This window comes from Tiliqua scincoides, chromosome 4, assembly GCF_035046505.1.
Source record: "Tiliqua scincoides isolate rTilSci1 chromosome 4, rTilSci1.hap2, whole genome shotgun sequence".
In the NCBI taxonomy this organism is placed as follows: Eukaryota; Metazoa; Chordata; class Lepidosauria; order Squamata; family Scincidae; genus Tiliqua; species Tiliqua scincoides.
In genome coordinates, this window is record NC_089824.1 from 172,858,682 (window position 1) to 172,878,884 (window position 20,203).

At 42.4% G+C, this 20,203-nt stretch overlaps 1 protein-coding gene across 2 annotated transcripts in view; it reads left to right on the forward strand.

The window, feature by feature from the left end:
- Positions 1–20,203, forward strand: part of PPARD (peroxisome proliferator activated receptor delta) — a 63,395-nt gene that overhangs the window by 7,196 nt on the left and 35,996 nt on the right. The gene's annotated exons all lie outside the window — the stretch shown is intronic.

The window sequence follows — 20,203 nt, forward strand, 5'->3', positions numbered from 1 at the left end:
GTGTATAACAAGGTTCGACCTGTACTGATTTATTTAACTATATAAACCACTTTGTGAACTACTCCTATTGGAAGTGGTATATGACTATTCTTAATAATAATCTCACAATAAGTCAGATAAACCCCATTGTGGTGACGCAAAGCCACACTGCTGTTGTGCACTTTGGAGCCACCAGTGCAAATGGCCAGTGGCTTTGGAATGCTCTGCTAGAGCAGGTAAAGTGGAGAAATTCAGGGAACGATTGGGGTGGGTACTGGGCCGAACTAGGGGGGTTCATGCGTGGGAGGGGGAGGATCTTGGTGGCAACAGTGCATGCCAAGATCCTATCCTCCTTTTTCTGGTCCAACATGCACCCTAAGGGTCCTCAGACTTACACCATGTAAATAGCTGCTGTAGGTCAGAGGAGACCCAGTGGAGGCCAGGTGGCCTACAGAGAGGCAAGTAAAAAAAAATTTACTTTACCATAGTTGGTACTGCATGCTGTGGGCTGGTGGAGGATAGGATTAGGCCAGTGTTATTCAAACTGTGCGGCACGGCTCTTTAGGGAGGCATGGGATGTCCCCTTGCAGCGATGCAGTCACACCTCTGGGCAGAATACGAGCTCGTCTTCTGCCCGTCGTCTGCGCTTTTTTAAAGCAGAAGAAATGGGAGTTGCTCAGCTGCGAGAGTAGCTGCTGCAGCCCCGCCCTCTTCACTCTGAGGCTTCCTCTTCTGTGTTACCTCTTCAACTCCAACCCCCATCTGGCAAGTACTGAACATGCTTAGCTTGCAGTCCTTAACCCTCGCTGATCCTTGTCTGGTTGGTTCCTAGTTCCCAGCCCGGGATTGCTTCTCATCAAAGTGAAATCTCTCTTTTCAACCCCCTCCCTCTTCCACTCCCCCCTTTCGATCTCCAAACCTTCCCGCTTTCCTCCCCCTCCCCAAATAAAACACTTCCTATTTTACCAGTCACCAGGGGTCTTAGAGTTGTTTCCATGCAGTTGGCAAATGGGGGAGGGGAGAGAGAGAGAAGCACACACTTTACTTGGCCATGAGCAGAAAAAGGGTACTGTTTTTAAAGTGATTTATTAATCTTGTTGTTTGACTGAAGAGGAAAGGCTGTATTTTTAAAGTGATGAATCTTGCTGTTTGAAGGGAATACTTATCAGCCATTGATGAAGTGATTGCCAGCCCAATCCTATCCACACTTTCCTGGGAGTAAGCCCCATTACACATCAATAAGCCATTGATGAAGTGATTGTCAGCCCAATCCTATCCACACTTTCCTGGGAGTAAGCCCCATTACACTTTACCCTGGCCTCTGAGCGGTCCGCTTGGAGGCAGGCTGTGCAGCATGGCCTTTCCCAGTTTGAAGAGACACTTTGCCAGCAGTCTGAGGCAAAGAGGCGAAGAAGGAAGGCCCATAGCCAGGGAGACAGACCAGGGACAGACTGCACTTGTTCCCGGTGTGGAAGGGATTGTCACTCCCAGATTGGCCTTTTCAGCCACACTAGACGCTGTGCCAGAACCACCTGTCAGAGTGCGATACCATAGTCTTTCGAGACTGAAGGTTGCCTATATATATAAGCCCCATTGACTCTAATGGGACTTACTTCTGAGTAGACATGCAAAGGCTTGAGATGTGCATCTCCTAGTATAGGAGACAAATCAGCTTCCTAACCAAACCCTTATCAGCTCTGATATATTTTCATGGTCTATTTTTGTTTTCCCCACCAGCTGCTGGAAAAATTTAATTTCATTAAATTAAAGGGTTCAGTCCTATCCAAGGAGAATGGGAGAAATGACTAGTTGGATTGGGGTCTGCAGGGGTGTGTGTGTGTGTAATGTTGATTCACAAAGTTCATTTGATAAAACAATTCTATTGGTATGCTTACAAAGTTTAAAAAAATGAGTCCTCCTGGACCAGACAAAATCTATCTACTCCAGCATCCTGTCTCCAACAGTGATCAGCAGCTGATAATTTATAAAGCATGTATATTGCTGTGTATTAATAATATATTTTTAAGATCTGCATTTAATTAATGATATGATTAATATAATTAATATTAATATAGTTAATATATATTTAATATATTATAATAAATATAATATATTTAATATATTTAATATAGTTAATATTTCTGGCCACTTCAGTAAGAAAGTGCGCTTTCTGTGTGCTCCTGGGTTGAACCTCATTGAATCTCTCTTGGACCTTAAGGGAGCCACTGGCCGGAAAAGTTTGAGTACCACTGGATTGGGCCAGTACTAAGATCATTAGTGCCAAACTACTTGGAAGATCATGGAAACATGGAAGATCCATAATTGCAGGGGGTGGGTTTTCTTTTTCAATAAAATGCAGTATATCAATAAAATGCTGTTTGATCAGTCGCATCTGTGGGGCAGTGTGGCACCAGATCTCTATTTATTTTATTTAAGGCAGTGTTTCTCAAACTGGGTTGGGACCCACTAGGTGGGTTGTGAGCCAATTTCAGGTGGGCCCCCAATCATTTCAGTATTTTATTTTTAATATATTAAACTTGATGCTATCAAGGTATGCATTTGGGGAAATGTTACAGTCCTTTACTTTTAGAAAACTACTCTGTATATTCTTTTAACAATGATAGTTAATGATAGTCAATGGGACTTACTCTTGGTAAGTGTGGGTAGGATTGCAGCCTAGGATTGTTAAAAATTTTCCTGCTTGATGATGTCACTTCTGGTCATGACATCACTTCCGGTGGGTCCTGACAGATTCTCATTCTAAAAAGTGGGTCCCGGTGCTAAATGTGTGAGAACCACTGATTTAAATAATTTATATGCCGCCTTTCCATCCCACTCAGAGGCCCTCAAGGCAACTTACAAAATAATACAATAGATAAAATATCTAAATGTTAATAAAAACAATTAAAACCATAAAAACAGTACTACACAGTTGGATCAGTTAAAAAGTTGTTTCATAAAAAGTGTCAGCCCCCCATGTCAACATTTAAAAGCTTCCCTAAATAAAAAAGTCTTGAGACCCTGCCAAAAGGCCTCCAAAGAGGGAGCTGTTCTCAGTTTCAGGCAGAGGGAATGCCACAGATGGGGCATCACCACCGAGAAGGCTCTATTTCTTGCCTCCATCCCCCTCACCTCTACTGGTGGCGGCGCAATTAGAAGGGCCCCTCTGATTATCTGAGAGGACGGGAAGGATTATATGGAAGGAGGCAGTCCCTCAAATACTCTGGACCCAAGCTGTAAAGGGCTTTAAAAGTCAAAACTAGCGCTTTGAATTCAGCCCAGAAATGAACCGGCAGCCATTGTAGTCGCTGAAGCAGCGGCCCAGCTGAGCTGAACCAGTGAGCCCCAGCAACCACACGGCAACTGTGTTCTTCACTAGTTGTAGTTTCTGAACCGTCGTCAGAGGCAGCCCAATGTACAGCACATTGCAGTGATCTAATCTAGGTGTCACTAGGACATGGGTCACCGTGGCCAGGTCTGAGCGGCTCAGGTATTGTCACAGCTGGTGAATCAGCTGAAGCTGAACAAAGGCTCCCCCTGGCCATAGCCACCATCCGGGAATACAGGATCAGCTGCAGATCCAGGAGCACCACCTGGATCATGCCTATTCTCTTCCCCATTAAAAAAAAAAAATACAGGGGGCAATTTTGATTACGGTAAATGGCATGGAGTGAAGAATCCTTCCTCCGCACCACTGCTTCACCCAAATTGATAGTCCCATTTGGCTGCATTCCACTTAAAACAAAGAAAAGCAGGGTGGGTGGGTGTGTTTTACAGTTCCCACTTACAATGTTTATGGAACAAAACTTGCTATGTTGTTGCTGAAGATAGTATGAAAGTTTATGTTTGGAAGCAGGAAAGAAAAGGGAATAAGAATGAAATTTCTTGTTTTTGACTAGGGTGTCAGAATGTCAGGATTCTGTAAATCTCTCCTCCCTTGGCTCTTTTCATTATTTATTTACCTTACTTTCTCTGCAAATCATGGGAGGAATAAGCGTCTGTTTACTTTGTAGAATTTTCCTTAAAGGGCTTGCTCAACAAACAGCACATGATGCTAACATTCCACGCCTGCCATCATTAATGAGAACCAGTGTAGTCTAGTGGAAAGAGTGCTGCAATTGGACTTGAGAGACTTAGCTACAAGTTCTTTCCCAGTCATTAATTCATTGGAAGGGTGTGGGCAATTTAGCATGTCTCTCTTCATACACCACCAATAAAATAGCACTTATAATGTTCAACCTTCCAGGTTGTTGTAGAAGGATTATTAATACTCCAAAACAACAACTAAAACCACTCAACACATAAAACAAAACAAGAATTATGTTTATACCTCTGAATTGAAGATAAAGATAAGGATGAAATGAGAGGCCTGAGGAAGAGCAATATTGGATTGCCCAATGTATTTCACAGAGCTGTAAGGCTAAAGCACCATTCTGAACTCCTTGAAAGATTGAAAGAATGCAGTGAACAGGGATGTTTTAGAAGAATGTTGTCATCATTTAAGGATATTTCAAAGAACTTGCTCCTTTTGGCTAAATAGTAGTGTTACTGAGTGATTTAAGGTAAAGTCTGAGCTTATCTAACTTTCTGATAGTAATAAAGATACTGCACAACGTTAGGAAAGAAGACTTGATTCACCAATTAAACATTGTTGTTTAAGTATGGCAAGTTGGCTCTATGCTGAAATTGACATGTTAGAAGAAAAGAACTAATCTCTGTGGTGTATCGAATAAATTTGTATCTATCACTAAAAATTAGGTAACCTGATAGAAAAAATTGATCTGTTGGCTCCACTACATCAAATGGCAGTCCTTATGTGGGAACTTATTACTGTGCATGGATCATTCTTTGTGCACACAGTCAAGAGACTGCTATGGTGACTAAAAATTCTTGACTTGTACAAAGTGGTATAGAGGAGGTCCCAATCCCAAGATCCATTTATCCAGGAAGAGGTGCTGACGCTCCTTCTTTCCCATGGGTTAGAGAGAGTACCAGCCAGGCATTTGTTTTCCATGATCATCAGCTCATTGGTGAAATGAGGGAATAAGAGAAATGTGACTCTAGTAATGTGCTTGAATCAGGTGCTGTCAGCTGACATTGTGTATTGCTTGGATTGCATTTGTTTGTTTGAGTGCAGTCATCAGTGTGTATGGTGCTTAGTATAGAGTAGAAGTGGCTCACAATCGCAAGTGGCTTACAATCTAATATTGTGGCAGGCAACAAAGGAGGCAACACTGGAGTGTGATGTGCAGGAATATGTGATTATATCATGCACATGATAGGCGTAGTTGCAGAAAAGGTAGAGAATAGTGTCATAGGTTTCATGGAAAATGTGGGTTTTGAAAAGGGATTTGAAGGAGGCATACCTTTGGTAATGAAGGTGATCCAGGCACTAAGGGAGAGGGCACAGTGCAAAAGACCTTTGGGCAGGTGAGGGTGGTGGAGCTAGAGAAGCAAAGAGTAGGATGTAACAGGATCTAAAAGTAGAAAGTAAGGAGGGTTGAGGCCATGGAGGGCTTTGATGGTAAGGATTGGGAGTTTATCCTAGATCTGAGTGTAAACAAGAAACCAGTGCATTGATTTAAGAAGTAATGTGATATGGTCAGAGTGAAGAGGGACAGGTAAATGGCAGTGATGAGTGGGGAAGTGAATGGCTGGGGAGGCACTTGCTGTAGTGCTGCAATGCATTCTGAGTGCTAAAGCCACAGCACATGCACAACCAAAGTGAGAGATTGAGTTCTTGCTGCCATAGCTCTAGTCTCCCACTGTATAGTAACAGGCACATGAAGAAAAAAAACAACAACAAAAGCAACTCTGCAGAGAATGAGGAGTTCAAACCATGCAACTTTGGTCCATACCTTTCTCTTTCCAGGCAGTTTTCCCCACTGCACACTTTGATTCAGGTGTCTCCCAAACCTTAGAAGAGGGAGATTAAGGAGCAGCTCCCAGCACCACCAAACTCTGGCAGGCATGTACTGCAGCTCTAGAATCTCCCTGTATGATAACATCCTACTTGGAAGCTGTAGCACATGCCCAGTCACAGCAAAGGCTGAGCTTTAACCTCTGCGGCTCTAGTCTCTATATAGGAAGAGACCGGAGCTGTGGCAGACGAGAGTTCGGCCTCCTCTGTGATTACACAGTCCCTCAAAATGTGAGTGGAGCATGTGCACAATCAGAAGGGATGCTGAGGCTATTTTTCATTGGAGTATGACAGGTGAGGCTCTGCTTCCCCTCAACACATGTCTCTGTTAAATGGGTTTGGTGGCAGAATGCCACTAAAAGAGTCTGAGGTAAGCCAGCAGAATATCAGAGAGGAGAGGGTTGCAATAATCTAAATGGGAGATTAGCAAGGTATGAGTTATTATTTTTAGGGAACAGAGAGGAGGGGACTCTTTGGCAGTGTTGTAGTGGCATGATTTGATGACAGACCAGATGGGGGGAGGATGAAGGAGAGAAAAGAATCTAAAACCAAGGCTTCAAGCCTACTCACCAGGGTGGAAGGTGACTATTGGTGGAGAGGAAGAGAGTATGATCATGCTCATGTCCATGCTATGCAAAGAGTCCAGCTGGATCATACCCTTTATGGTGGAGAACGGATCATGCTGCAAAGATCCCAAATGAGCCCTAGTGTTGAGCTGAGTTAGTGTTGAGCTGTCCTGAGTTATTGTTGAGCTGTCTAGAGCTTCTGCAGCAGTTCTGTACAGGATGAACTCTTCTGTCTTCACTCTTGCAAATAATAAGGACTTTCTCCCAAACGTCAGGCTGGTTTTCAGTTCAATGGCACACCTACTCTGTCAAGTCCCAGTGTATAAAGTCTGAACTGTACATGAAATGTTTTGTTTTAGCTGCTCGGATGTAAGATGTTAGAATGAAATAACTCCTCTGGGGCAAATAAATTGTTCGCTTGATATGTAAACAGAGGCACAGAGGAGGGTGATCTTGTGGCTTACCAACCATATGCTTGATAAGAGATGAGTTATTATTATTAAGAATATTTATATACTGCTTTTCAACAAGAGTAGCTCACAAAGTGGTTTACATAGTAAAATAAATCAAATAATAGGACTGGGAAGCTGGGCAGATTTGGTTAGAACGCCCTTCCCTTGTGCACACAGACCTGTAATCTTAAGGGGAGAAAAATCCTACATTATTCATTTGATTTTAAGGATTCTCTAGCTGGGCTGCATTGGAAGATAACATATAGTTGAAGATCCTGAAAGCTTAACTCGCTTTGGAGCCTTGTCATTGGTTAAATATCTCTGTCCATAAATGCCATGAACCTTTCAAAGAAGGGCGTATGTGTGTGTCAGGGTAATGTATTCTGTTGATGCAATACAATCTGGTTTGCATTTCTGGTTATTGGTCTGGTTCAGTGAGGTCCATTCCCTTACTTCTGGTTTTGTGTTTGTAGTTGTGGGAAGTCTGCAAACCTTAAACAGCCTGTCTGAAGAGTCCGAAGGGCTTGTTTTGAAACTGTCCTACTTATCCCCTCTGCCTTACTGAGGTTTGGTATATCAGCAGGGAGTGGTGTGATGTCTACATCACAGGGTGAAAGAGCAACTTGAACCAGTTTCATGCCTGTGAATTCTATGTCAAAGACTCTTTCAGGAAGTGTGTAAACCTTAGTGGGAAGGAGGGGGCAGAAGCAAAACACACATGCAAGCTCTGAATCACTGTGGGACATCCGGTGCCTCCAATCAAAAGAGGAAGAATTCTGTACCCACATCACCTCCTGTGTCTGAATAATTAGCAATAACACCATAGTGGGATTTTCAGTATGCTCTGTTCCCCTCTCACTGAAACAGCACTTCATGTCCAACCCTGTTCTATAACTGTACTGAGAAAGGGCAAAGAATTTGAGTGCAGCCGTGAAGCGAAGGCTGGGCTATTTTCTTGGCCAGCAATTTCATAAACATCCAGAGCAGGTGGTATTTGCAGAGGCGGAGCACTAGAGAGTACACAATCTCACATGCTCTTTTCAGATGTTGCTGGCATTTGTTGAGCTAAGAGGCAAGGGGCTGGCCAGCAGCTGAAGTATCCTTATTGGGTGAGTTGTTGTTTTCATGTTTTTTATTATAGTATTGGAAAGGTGTGGGGAAGACTGCATCTAGGGTGGTGTGCAATAGGGCTGACATGGTTGCTTGGTGGTATATAAGGCCTTAATTCTGTTTGCTCAGCATTTAGAACAGGAGGGCGTGAGTTGAGGCCTGTGGGTCTCTAATTCTAGCTGCCTCAGTGTGATTTAGGATGAGGATTAGTACAAATGTCCCCAGATCTATTCACATTCTGTTGTTACTATTTGTAGTTTGGGACTTTTTGAGTAGTTAATGGGAGTTTTCTTTTAGAAATGGTGAAAAAAACTCATAGAATCTAGTGTAACATGCCACTGCCCTGAATCTCTCTTAATCTCTCTGGGCCAGTACTTCCCATGGGTGTTAGCATTTAAGTTCTCTTGTGTCTTGTGAATTTTATTCAGCTATTATAATGAAAGTGTGATACAGAATAATTGGTGCTCTGGGTTTGCATGTTTTGATTACTGTGAATAGACCTATCACTTGGCAGCTAAAGGTAGCCAGGAATGTAAAAGAAAAACCCTAATCCTCCTTTGATGTCTGTCTGTCTCTCTCTCTCCTGCCTTTGGAAGGTTAGTCTCCTGCCTCTCCAGTTAGTGAAAGGAACAGACAGACATTTTGTATCAACTTTGGATCTGGACATTGAAAGATCTGGGAGCTTCCACTGATGTTGACCAAAATTGAGGCACAACTAGGGTGTAGTTGCTCTGATCTTATTAGTGTTTTTGCTTCTTTCTTGCAGTAACCTGCTTCCACAGTTGACCAAACTTGTTTTTATCCGTCCGTCCATTCCCCCCCTGAAAGAGGTCTTTGTCTGGTTCTTTTTTCAACCAAAGGAGACTAAGGCTTCAATTCTATAACACTTTCATGGGAGTAAGCTCCACTGAACATAATAGAACTTACTTCTGAGTAGACCTGCATAGGATTGTACTATAAACCCTATTGTGCAATCCCTGGACTTCTCACCACTTGAAGTCACATTTTTTTAAAAATTCCTTAAAAGCAACAATAATTAAAATTTAGCAATTAGAAATAAAAAAAATGACAGCAGCATAACAATAGGGAGTTGGCAGAGCAAACAAAGTCAAGCATACATATGGTTAAAGGGCTTCTGGAACAAAATTATCTTTGATTTAGACTGAAATGTCATTTGGAAGAGAGCCAGAAGGCTGTCTTGTGGTAGGGTGTTCCAGATCCTAGGTGTTGCCTCAAGTAAGCCCCTATCATGTATTCCTGCCAGCCAAACTTTAGATGGTGGCAAGAAATGCAAGATGGCCTCCCCAAGTAATCCAAGGTAGTATCTGGTCTTGTGTCGTAGGAGGCTGTGCTTCTTAGAGGCTCTGTAGTTATGTGGACTGCTGTATGGCTAGTGTGTACTAAAGGCGCCCAAGTAGTTACTAAGGTACATATGCTAGGAATTGCTGAGAACTCAGTATCCTGGATGATAGGGAGTTACATAACATTTAAATAACTAATGTGTGTTAATTTAATCTTTAAAAAATTATACCCCTCCCATATAAGTTGCTCTGGGCTTTTTAATACACATACAGGTGGATCCAGATCTGGTTTGGGCCTGAGGGTCTGGTGATGGCCCTGAATCTGTGTGTTTGCAGGCAAGGTTGGTTAGTTCTGAAATCCTGCCTGGATCTCCCCAAAACACTGCTGTCAGTACTTGCATCCTATCAAGCATGCACCTTCAATTATTCACACTAGAGGAGTGTGCATGTACAGTGGGAGAATCTGCCTGCATATCTAGCAGCCTCATCTTGCGTGCTCAAATAGCACATGAGGAGCATGATGAGAAGCTTGCTCTCCTTAATTGATCTATCATGACCACCAGCACTTCTTCCAGTAGCCAGTAGAGGGTTTGGAGCTCCCAGCACCCACTCTACTGGCTGGTAGAGGAAATGGCCAAGGTGACAGTGTGGGACCCATTGGATAGAGAGGTAAGCCCTCCTAATCCCCCTCTTGTGCACTAATATGGAAGAAGAGGATGGAGTCATCCTCCAGGCAGGCAGTGGGCTGGAATGACAGGCAGGTGTAGGGTACAGAGTACCCCCACCAACCTGCTACCTCTCCCGCTTTACCACCCGAGGTAGAGTTTTCAACTCATCTAATGGCTGAGCTAGCCTGTGCTCCAAACTCTCATAGCACACTTATGGACCTTTTGCTGCACAGTGATTTTCAGCTGGTGTCCTGCAGCACATTGGTGTGCTGCAAAAGGTCTATAGGTGTGCTGTGGGAGTTTGGAGCACAGCAGTTGAAAATAGTTGAAGATTCTTCCAAGTTCTGTGGCTCTGTGTTAGGGCAATTGTCTGATGGGGGAAGAGGAACAGACAATTTGTCAGTACAGATAGTTGTCCTAGAAATAGAGTTGCAGAACCTGGAAGAATTACACAGAAGCCAGAAGTGGCATCACAAGAGGCGAAGACCGTAGAGGTCACTGTGCTGTGAGAAGAAAGATGTTGAAAATCTCTGGTCTAGAGCCACTGTATACATGGTTGCCAGAATAATCTCCTAAGGCAATAAAACAGTGTTAACGCATCTGTGTTTTGTTTAATGAACCTCTATAGTAGTGTTGCCAACTCTGACTGAAGCTATACCTGGATATTATTTTTTTAAATGATGTAATTTTGGCAGATGTTAAAATATCCAGAATTGATTTCATTTATCACCTGGAAATTGATGCTGATTCCTGGGGGATTGGCAACCCTACTTTACAGTCTCATGTACAGGATGTATGCTTGTGCAGGCCCAACTTCAGAGTCTTTCCAAGCTTTCCAAGTAGAGGAATTGCAAACCAATTTCTTTGGTCAAGGAGTTTTGAGTGTCTTACCCAATGAGTTCCTTTTTGCTTTTTTTACTGACAGAGTGAAAGTTCTAACTTCTTTCTTCAGAATTGTCTTTTTCTTCAGAAACAGAACAGTCTGAGACACAATGCTTTTCTTTGATTTCTTGCGCTTGATCTAGCCCCTCCCCCTTTCCAGGGAGGGAAACCAAATTTCTGTGTTCTGTAAAGCTTCGTACTACAACAGGGAATCTTTAAAAAGTGTGCATCTCAGGACTACACTTTCCCCATCAGATGGTCATTGCCTGAACCAAACCTTCCTGGCAAAGACCGTAACACGGAGCCTGCCTAGTGAACTAGGAGTTCACCAAAGGTGCAGAGACTAGGTTGATAGTTGCTCACTTGGAAAGAAAAGCTTTAGCAGCTATGGAAGTAGCTTTGCAGGGCCCTTCAGAGCAATTGTTCTATTTTTAAAACGTGTGTTATACTGATCTGCAGAGCTTGAAGAAAGGGTGGAATGAGAATATGAACACACAGAGAGAGAGAGAAAAATTAATATTATAGGTTGAGTCTTGGTATTCATGAAGGTTCCATTCCCAGAAGTCACGCGGATGGCAAAAATTGCATTAAAGCAAATCCATTTAAAAAACAATGTCAATTTGCTCAATGATTTAAAAACAGCCTTACTGACTTTGTAATGCATCAAGCAGACAGTCTCTCTCCAGGTGCTTAGAAAGGCTTCACTCCAAGGCAGCAATCCCTCCCTTCACCAGGAGCCACAACATGGGGGTGAGGAGGGGAATGGAGGAGGTGATAATCACTGCCATTTAGCATTCTTTCACATGCTGAGGGGGAAGGGAGGGGGGTGCTTGTTTGCAGTGAAGCTGCTCTAAATGCCAGGAGAGAGAATGATTGATGGATTGTCAGCCAGCTGCCCTCTCTCTCACTAAGGAGGCTCTTGTTAAACGACTTTTCCCCTTTAATTTAAGGGGTCCTTCTCATCGTGTTGAGATAAAACTGCAGGTGAAAAATCTGTGGATAATTAGGTTATACCAGTAGTTTGTGTTCACTTGCTACTCTCAGTCAGTATAATGATATAGTAGTCAACTCTTGCATTAATTTCTGTGTTGAATTAACATAAGAACATAAGAACAGCCCCACTGGATCAGGCCATAGGCCCATCTAGTCCAGCTTCCTGTATCTCACAGCGGCCCACCAAATGCCCCAGGGAGCACACCAGATAACAAGAGACCTTATCCTGGTGCCCTCCCCTACATCTGGCATTCTGACTTAACCCATTTCTAAAATCAGGAGGTTGCGCATACACATCATGGCTTGTACCCCATAATGGATTTTTCCTCCAGAAACTTGTCCAATCCCCTTTTAAAGGCGTCTAGGCTAGACGCCAGCACCACATCCTGTGGCAAGGAGCTCCACAGACCGACCACACGCTGAGTAAAGAAATATTTTCTTTTGTCTGTCCTAACCCGCCCAACACTCAATTTTAATGGATGTCCCCTGGTTCTGGTATTATGTGAGAGTGTAAAGAGCATCTCCCTATCCACTCTGTCCATTCCCTGCATAATTTTGTATGTCTCAATCATGTCCCCCCTCAAGCGTCTCTTTTCTAGGCTGAAGAGGCCCAAACGCCGTAGCCTTTCCTCATAAGGAAGGTGCCCCAGCCCCGTAATCATCTTAGTCGCTCTCTTTTGCACCTTTTCCATTTCCACTATGTCTTTTTTGAGATGTGGCGACCAGAACTGGACACAATACTCCAGGTGTGGCCTTACCATCGATTTGTACAACGGCATTATAATACTAGCCGTTTTGTTCTCAATACCCTTCCTAATGATCCCAAGCATAGAATTGGCCTTCTTCAACTGCCGCCGCACATTGGGTCGACACTTTCATCGACCTGTCCACCACCACCCCAAGATCTCTCTCCTGATCTGTCACAGACAGCTCAGAACCCATCAGCCTATATCTAAAGTTTTGATTTTTTGCCCCAATGTGCATGACTTTACACTTACTGACATTGAAGCGTATCTGCCATTTTGTTGCCCATTCTGCCGGTCTGGAGAGATCCTTCTGGAGCTCCTCACAATCACTTCTGGTCTTTACCACTCGGAAAAGTTTGGTGTCGTCTGCAAACTTAGCCACTTCACTGCTCAACCCTGTCTCCAGGTCATTTATGAAGAGGTTGAAAAGCACCGGTCCCAGGACAGATCCTTGGGGCACACCGCTTTTCACCTCTCTCCATTGTGAAAATTGCCCATTGACACCCACTCTCTGCTTCCTGGCCTCCAACCAGTTCTCAATCCACGAGAGGACCTGTCCTCTAATTCCCTGATTGTGGAGTTTTTTTCAGTAGCCTTTGGTGAGGGACCGTGTCAAACGCCTTCTGAAAGTCCAGATATATAATGTCCACGGGTTCTCCTGCATCCACATGCCTGTTGACCTTTTCAAAGAATTCTATAAGGTTCATGAGGCAAGACTTACCCTTACAGAAGCCAGACTCTCCCTCAGCAAGCAACATTGTGTAGCACTTGCACTTATTCATGTGCAACTGCTTCAGACTTGTATTAGCAGAAGACAGGGATGGCCCATCCATTAGGCAAGGTGATGCAGGTTGCATTAGTGGCAGATTGCCAGGCTAGTAAGAAGGCAGCAGATCTAAAGTGTCTTCACTTCCAAGTACGCTGCTGCCTCCTCCCCCTCTCCCTTTATGCATGCATTTCACTGATCCATTTTCTGGCCAACAAAGACAAGCAGAAAGTGGATCATCATTGTCCTTACCTTGCTCCTGGTGCATGTGGAAGTACATGACTTTTGGACTGACTTATGCGGACTGTGCAAATGAAGCAGCTCAGTCATTCATGTGGCCTCTTTAAATCAAACCAGAACTCCTGCACTTATGCATTTGAAGAAACTGTGCCAGGAGCAAGGCAAGGGCATTTTTTTTAAATGCAGAGGTGGTAGTGGACATACCTGAGGCGGCATTGAGCAGTGTTCCAGATTGTGCCATCCCTGGCAGAAGGAACAGTGGTTGGCCTCAAATTGTTTGACTGTATCTGATTTGTATACAAATTTCTTCTTAATTTTTAAAAGATTGTGTTAATCATAAGTATTATTTCTCTGGGTGGAAGCACGTTTGCACCTTGTAAGTGGTAATGGAAACAAAAAAATGTTCCTACTAAGATTTCTAGTAATTATACATATCACCCTTGATTTGCATTTTTTGTGCTTCACAACATACTGTACGCCCTCCTTATCCGTGGGGTTTGGCACCCACTGATTTGACTCAGTGCCTCTGAAGGGCCTCAAAGACCACTTGGACGTGATTGGAAGTGCCTTCTGGTTGTGTCTGGGAGGACTCCATGTGCCTCAGAAGGCCTCCCAGATGCTTTGGAAAGGCACTTCCATTTGCCTGCATGGGTCGGTCCCCCCCCCGGCTTTAATTTGATATCTGCACAGAATTTGGTATCTGTAGGTAGATGGGTCCGGGAATGGATCCCTTGCGGATACAGAGGAGCCTGTTCTATTTCCTAACTTAAATATAAATGTTTCTATGCATAGAAATGTCAAATGTAAACATTAAATATAAATGTTTCAATGCAGTTTTCTTGTGGGGGAAAAATATTCTCATTTATATATAGTACTACCCTTTTCCCTCCCATTCCTTTTATCCTTGCAACAAGTCTGTGAGGAAAAGACTGAAAGTGGCTGGCCCACAGTCAATCAGTGAGTGAACTTTATGACTGAGGCTTGATCTTATGCCTTTCTGGTTTACGTCTAGCACTGTAACCATTACACCACACTAGCTCTCAAAAAATTTCCTTCCAGTAACATTATTTTATTTTTTCTCTTCCACTCAGTTTCAGTTGAATTGAGGGTTTTCTCATGGGGTTTGCTCAGCAACTATATTCGCCAAACTTAGGTTCAGGTTCTAATCTTAACTCGTATTAGTTTTGTAAGACGAATTACCAAGTATAACTGATACTTGGCTAGCAGTTTGACAACTAATGTTGACTGATATCATTTAGGGCACTTTCTACCATTCGACAAATGGGCATTTGACTTCAGAGTTTCCTCACCTTGAAACAAGTAGGCCAATATTGTTTAAATGTGTGTCTCATTATTTTGTCCATAACCATGAGATATGAAGATACATCTTAATATTTACTGAGAATGCCCTCTTTGATTACTTCCTGTGCCAAGTTTAAACAGCAAAGGATTCATGGTAGCTGTACTACCATTTGAGAATTACCAAAGCTTCAGTAGTTTCTGAACTCTTTGGAAAACCACCTTATTTGGATTGTCTTTTGATAGCTAGGATTAAACTTCTAAGTGACATGAATTTTAGTGTACATTTTAGTTTGATCTTATTATATGTAATTTATATTGAATTGTTAGCCTGTCATGAGAATGAGTGGAGTCATAATTTCTGTTACTTTTTCTCTGAAGCATCAGCATGGGAGATGATGTATTTGCTTTATTTGACCCGCAGGATGGATGATGAGGTTGGTTTGTTACCTCTTAGCATTGCATTTTTGGCCCTGGATGCTGCAGTTTATGTAGAATTAAATGAATTTCAGAATGATTCTCATATCCTTTTCCCTAAAACATGATATTGGTTTAGGTGCACTGGTTCTGAACAACTCATAGGCATAGTATCTGATAAACATAACAATGCAGACATGCCTCTTCATATTTACAAGTTGTTTTGTCCTGCACTCTGAAAGTGTGTTTAGTGCCAGACAGGAAGGTGTTTATTATATGGCTGGTAAATGAGATGGAACAATACAGTTCTGCAAATGTAATCCTCCCTGATCTCTCACTCAGCAATTCTAAATCACATGTAGAAGAGGTGAAAGAAACATTTTCCATTAATCTTAGGTGAATACTAACTATTTAAATGGTACAAAACTGAGGAGTTATTTGTGCCTGGAAATTAGCCCTCCTAGATAAGGAAATAAAAATATGCCAACTTCTGCTGAAGCTATTTGAGTAATTAACTGAAACCACATGAAATGTCAGCAAAGACCAGAACTTAAAATCTGAAGCAGGATTCACTTGCACAAAGTCTAGGTTTAATGGTTTTAGAAGTAAATGTTTTAGGCAGGAAAAAAACCACCAGTATTACTGACTCTACTGTTTATCAGGAATTCTTTTAAAACATTTTATTCAGAAAAAAGATACACCTACATTGCATAACACAACTGATATGTTCCCATTTTATAGGTCAGATTTAATACTTGCATAATCTCATCTGTTTCTTGGTTGTGGGATCTTTACATAGAATTGCTGATAGGTGATTATCTCTAAGATTTAAGCAGACTTTTATGCCTGGATATCATTCTGATTGTCTCACTATCTCAGAAAAAATTCTTTGATTGTGACAGTTATGGCAGGGTCACTATGGATCACATGATCTGCATAGTGGAAGTTTCCAGTGGCAAGAGTGGAAAGTTCTAAGAATGCCATACTTAATGCAGAAATTGGCTTTCTGTTATCTGAAGGTTAAACCTTTTGGTTAAAAATTTCTATGTTGGATGCTGAATGTGTAGACAGGTCAACAAAAATTTCATTTTTCTCTCCATTCTCCACTCTCCAAGGATGCCAACCATCTCTTAAATTTGGGGCAATATAAGTGTTTTGACACCTGACTGTTTATATTTGATGGCGAAAGCGCAATTCTGGAAGGTTGTAAAAAAAAGTAGATGACGGATAATTTGCCATTGCAGGTGAAACCTATTTATGTGTGTGAGTTCAGTTCCCTGATCTGCCACGATTAAGAAAAAATGCATTGTGCTAAATTGAATAGAGTTAAGCAAATATGCTGGAGCCTGACACTTGGGGATGGAAGGAAACTAAGGCAGCTGTTCTCAATCGCCTCCCTGCTCTGTACTCAGCCCTCCCTGTTGCCAGTTGTCTCAGCTTCTTTCACAGGTGGGATGCTGAGCTTTTAAGAGTCCAGTCCTATGCCTGCCCACTCAGAAGTAAGTCCCATTCTAGTCAATAGGGCTTACTCCCAGCAAAATGTGGATCAGATTGTAGCCTAAATCTCATGTTTTTCCTTGCTGGGAAGACTTGCTTGCTGGGCTCTTTTGTTTCAGTAGGCTGGAGCACAGACAGCCTGCACCATCTCAGTCTGAAGGGGGGGGATTGGGCAAACACTCCCTGGGTTTTTTAAAGCAATTCCCTCTGTTACTACCACACCTGCCTATGTGTGTGTGAGAGAGAGAGTGAGTGAGAGAGAGAGTGCTCGAGCAAGTTAGTGTGCTCCACCTTGCTCCTTATTCTGGCTGTAGAGGTTTTCTGCCCCCCCTTCCCCTCTTCAACCTCTTTGCTGCCTCAGGGGATCCAGGAGTCTTACTGTTCCTTTGCAAGGGGAACCTCTTCCATGACTCCAGGGCTATTCCCTGCCCGTGCCAGGCAGAGCCTTTTTACAGTGTTTTGGGCTGCCTTGAAAGGAACAATGCATCAGTTCAACTTTCAATTCCCCCCACCTGATTTGCATTGAGACAAATCCACAGATAAAAAATCTGTGGATAAATAGATTGCACCTGTGCTTGCTTGCTTGCTGAGCAGTAATGGATGTAGCTACACGCTGTCTTGTGCCCCAAGAAGCTGAATTTGTTAGAGACTCCACTTTTCCCAAATGCTTGGACACCTTAGTGATAAGTTCTGTGGGGAATCTGTCCAAGGGATCAGAAGTGTGGCATGGTCCAAGACAGGCAAAAGATCCACTTCCAAAGGACTAGAGGCAAATGACATAGCCCAGTGCAGACAGAAAGGTGAGTGGTTTCCATAGGGGACAATTAATGTTGCCTAATAATAACTGTGGTAATTTACTCAAGATAGAACCAAGTAACCTGATCTTATTTCGCCAGGGGTCTTTTACACTGAAATGAGTTAATGAGAGTTAATGAGAGGCTAATCCATTTTTCCTGTTATGTTGGATTCTGTACATATCTAAATATTATATAAATATAAATTATAAATATATACATAAAGTGTGCACGCACATAACTAAATATAATGGTTATACCTTTTCATTCATAGAGTATAAAGTGAGACTCCTTAACAGGGGCTCAGTGCTCTGTAGATTTCATTGATTTCCCCAATTGGTAATTTGATTCCTCAAAATGTTGCTTAATGTCCTGGAGAATCTTTCCAGAAAACCTGACTATCTCTAGCAACAGCATGCACTTGGCAGATCTTCCTGTTTTACAGTCTGTTCAGCCAATATGGTGGGTTGTCTGCCAAAGAGATATGCTTTGTCACCTGAGAAGGGTTGGAACAGTACTAGACAGTATAGCGGCAGCTGCTTTCATGTATAAACTTGAAAATGATACACCTGGAAAAACAAAAATGAAATTTCTTTTTTAAAAAAAAATTGTATGTGTAAAGGAACATTTATTTATGGTCTGTTGATATTTTCTTGTAAAATCAGTTCTGGGAAGAGGTTATAGACTCATGTGTTTGTGTACACTAAGTAGATATGATATACTAGGCTGTTAACATGTGGCCTTGCTTTAACTGCAGTGAGAACAGAAATATGTCTTGCTGGTATGGTGTTTGCTTCTTTGGAAATCTAAATTCAGTTTCTAGACTTCAGTTTCCAGAAACTTTACTACCAGATCCTCTTCTAGTAGACTTACTATATGGTGTTGCCTCTTCATTTTCTAAACTTGTGGTCATACTGGGCTCCCTGAATGCATGTGGCTTCTAAAATAACATTATTGTAATTTACAGAGTCACAATTTATAAATCGGATGAACATGAACTGGAAAGTCCCTGGGTGATATCTCAACTGAGCTGAAGGCAAGCCTCCATTTTGTCTTCCTCAGTCCTTCCAACTGCAATATAGGAATAATAATACTGGCCTGCCTTACAGGGCTGTTATAAGGAGCCCATGACATACTTTTGAATGCTTGAAATGTGCTTTATAAATGCTTATCTGAGACAGATGTTCCATCAGCTGGATCAGGGGTGTCCAAACACTTTGACAGGAGGGCCACATCATCTCTCTGACACTGTGTTGGGAGCTGGGGGAAAAAAGAATTAATTTACATTTAAAATTTGAATAAATTTACATAAATGAATATATTAGAGATGGAATTTATATGAATGAAGGAAGGTCTTGCAGTAGCTCAAGGCCTATAAAAGGCCTTGCACAAAGCAAGGCCAGCCTTTTCTTCACTACCACTGTTTCATCACAGATGTGAAACAGTAAGTAGTAGAGGGAGCCCTCATCCCACAGCTCAGGTGAGAGATCCAACAGTCTTCCTCACACTGTGAGCAGTTGTGTTGGGCCAGCACGGGCTCCAGCAAGTCTCCGGAGGGCCAGAGGCTCATTGGAGACTGGGGGCTTCCTGCAGGCCAGATTGGGAGCCCCCGAGGGCTGCAAGTGGCCCACGGGCCAGGGTTTGGGCACCCCTGAGCTGGATGAAGAGTTGTAACAAAAATATACAATTCACTGGAGAGGAGGAAATGAAATCTAGATGAATTAGTACAAATCTCTGGATAAAAATATTTAATTGGAAGACTACCTCACAGCTGTAAAATATGCAATGATAAATATATTGCCGCCAGACATCGTGTACAAAATACAAGGATTAAAGTGGTGGGTGAATGCAAAGCTCTGTAGTTAAGAGTGATAAGTACTGTACGTAGCAGGGCGACATAGGAAGGCTGAATGCATTAATTTTAAACAGACAGAGGCATATGAAATTATGCCAAGTTCTCAAGGAGCATAATAAATGGCTAGAAACAGTATGTTGTGATCAAAATGATTGATAGGTTTGATCACTGCAATTGGTTACACAGAATATGTGAAACCAGTATGCAGCAGTTGAGTAGGGCATTGTCAGCAGCTGTTAGCACATCGGGAAATCCAAAACAGCAGTGGTAAGCAATAAATAAGTAAGTTCTGCATATAATACTGTACTTAGCTGTTATGTCTGAAGTGTATTTTATACTACTGTATGACACTTCAAGTCACATCAGTATTCTCTGGCTTTTAACTACTGCTTTGTTTCTCAAAATGCTGCACCAATGAGAACTATAAGGGTAGCATAGTTTCTACTGCTTCACAGGGTCACTTTTTTTACTTTCCTACTGTCAAACCATGGGTCACACATTTACCTAAGTGTCCCCACCCATTCCTGAAGCATCCTCTCTGCCTGCTGAATGCACTTACTCTGCAATAAGTGGTCTTATGGTGGATTTTGCAATTGTTTATCTTAGTAAACTGACTGCAACATTTTCCTTTTGAAAAGATACGACCAGTTGATAGTTTAATTTCACTATGGGTCTGGGTGTATGTGTATAGAATAGCTGCAACATAATTAAATGTAGT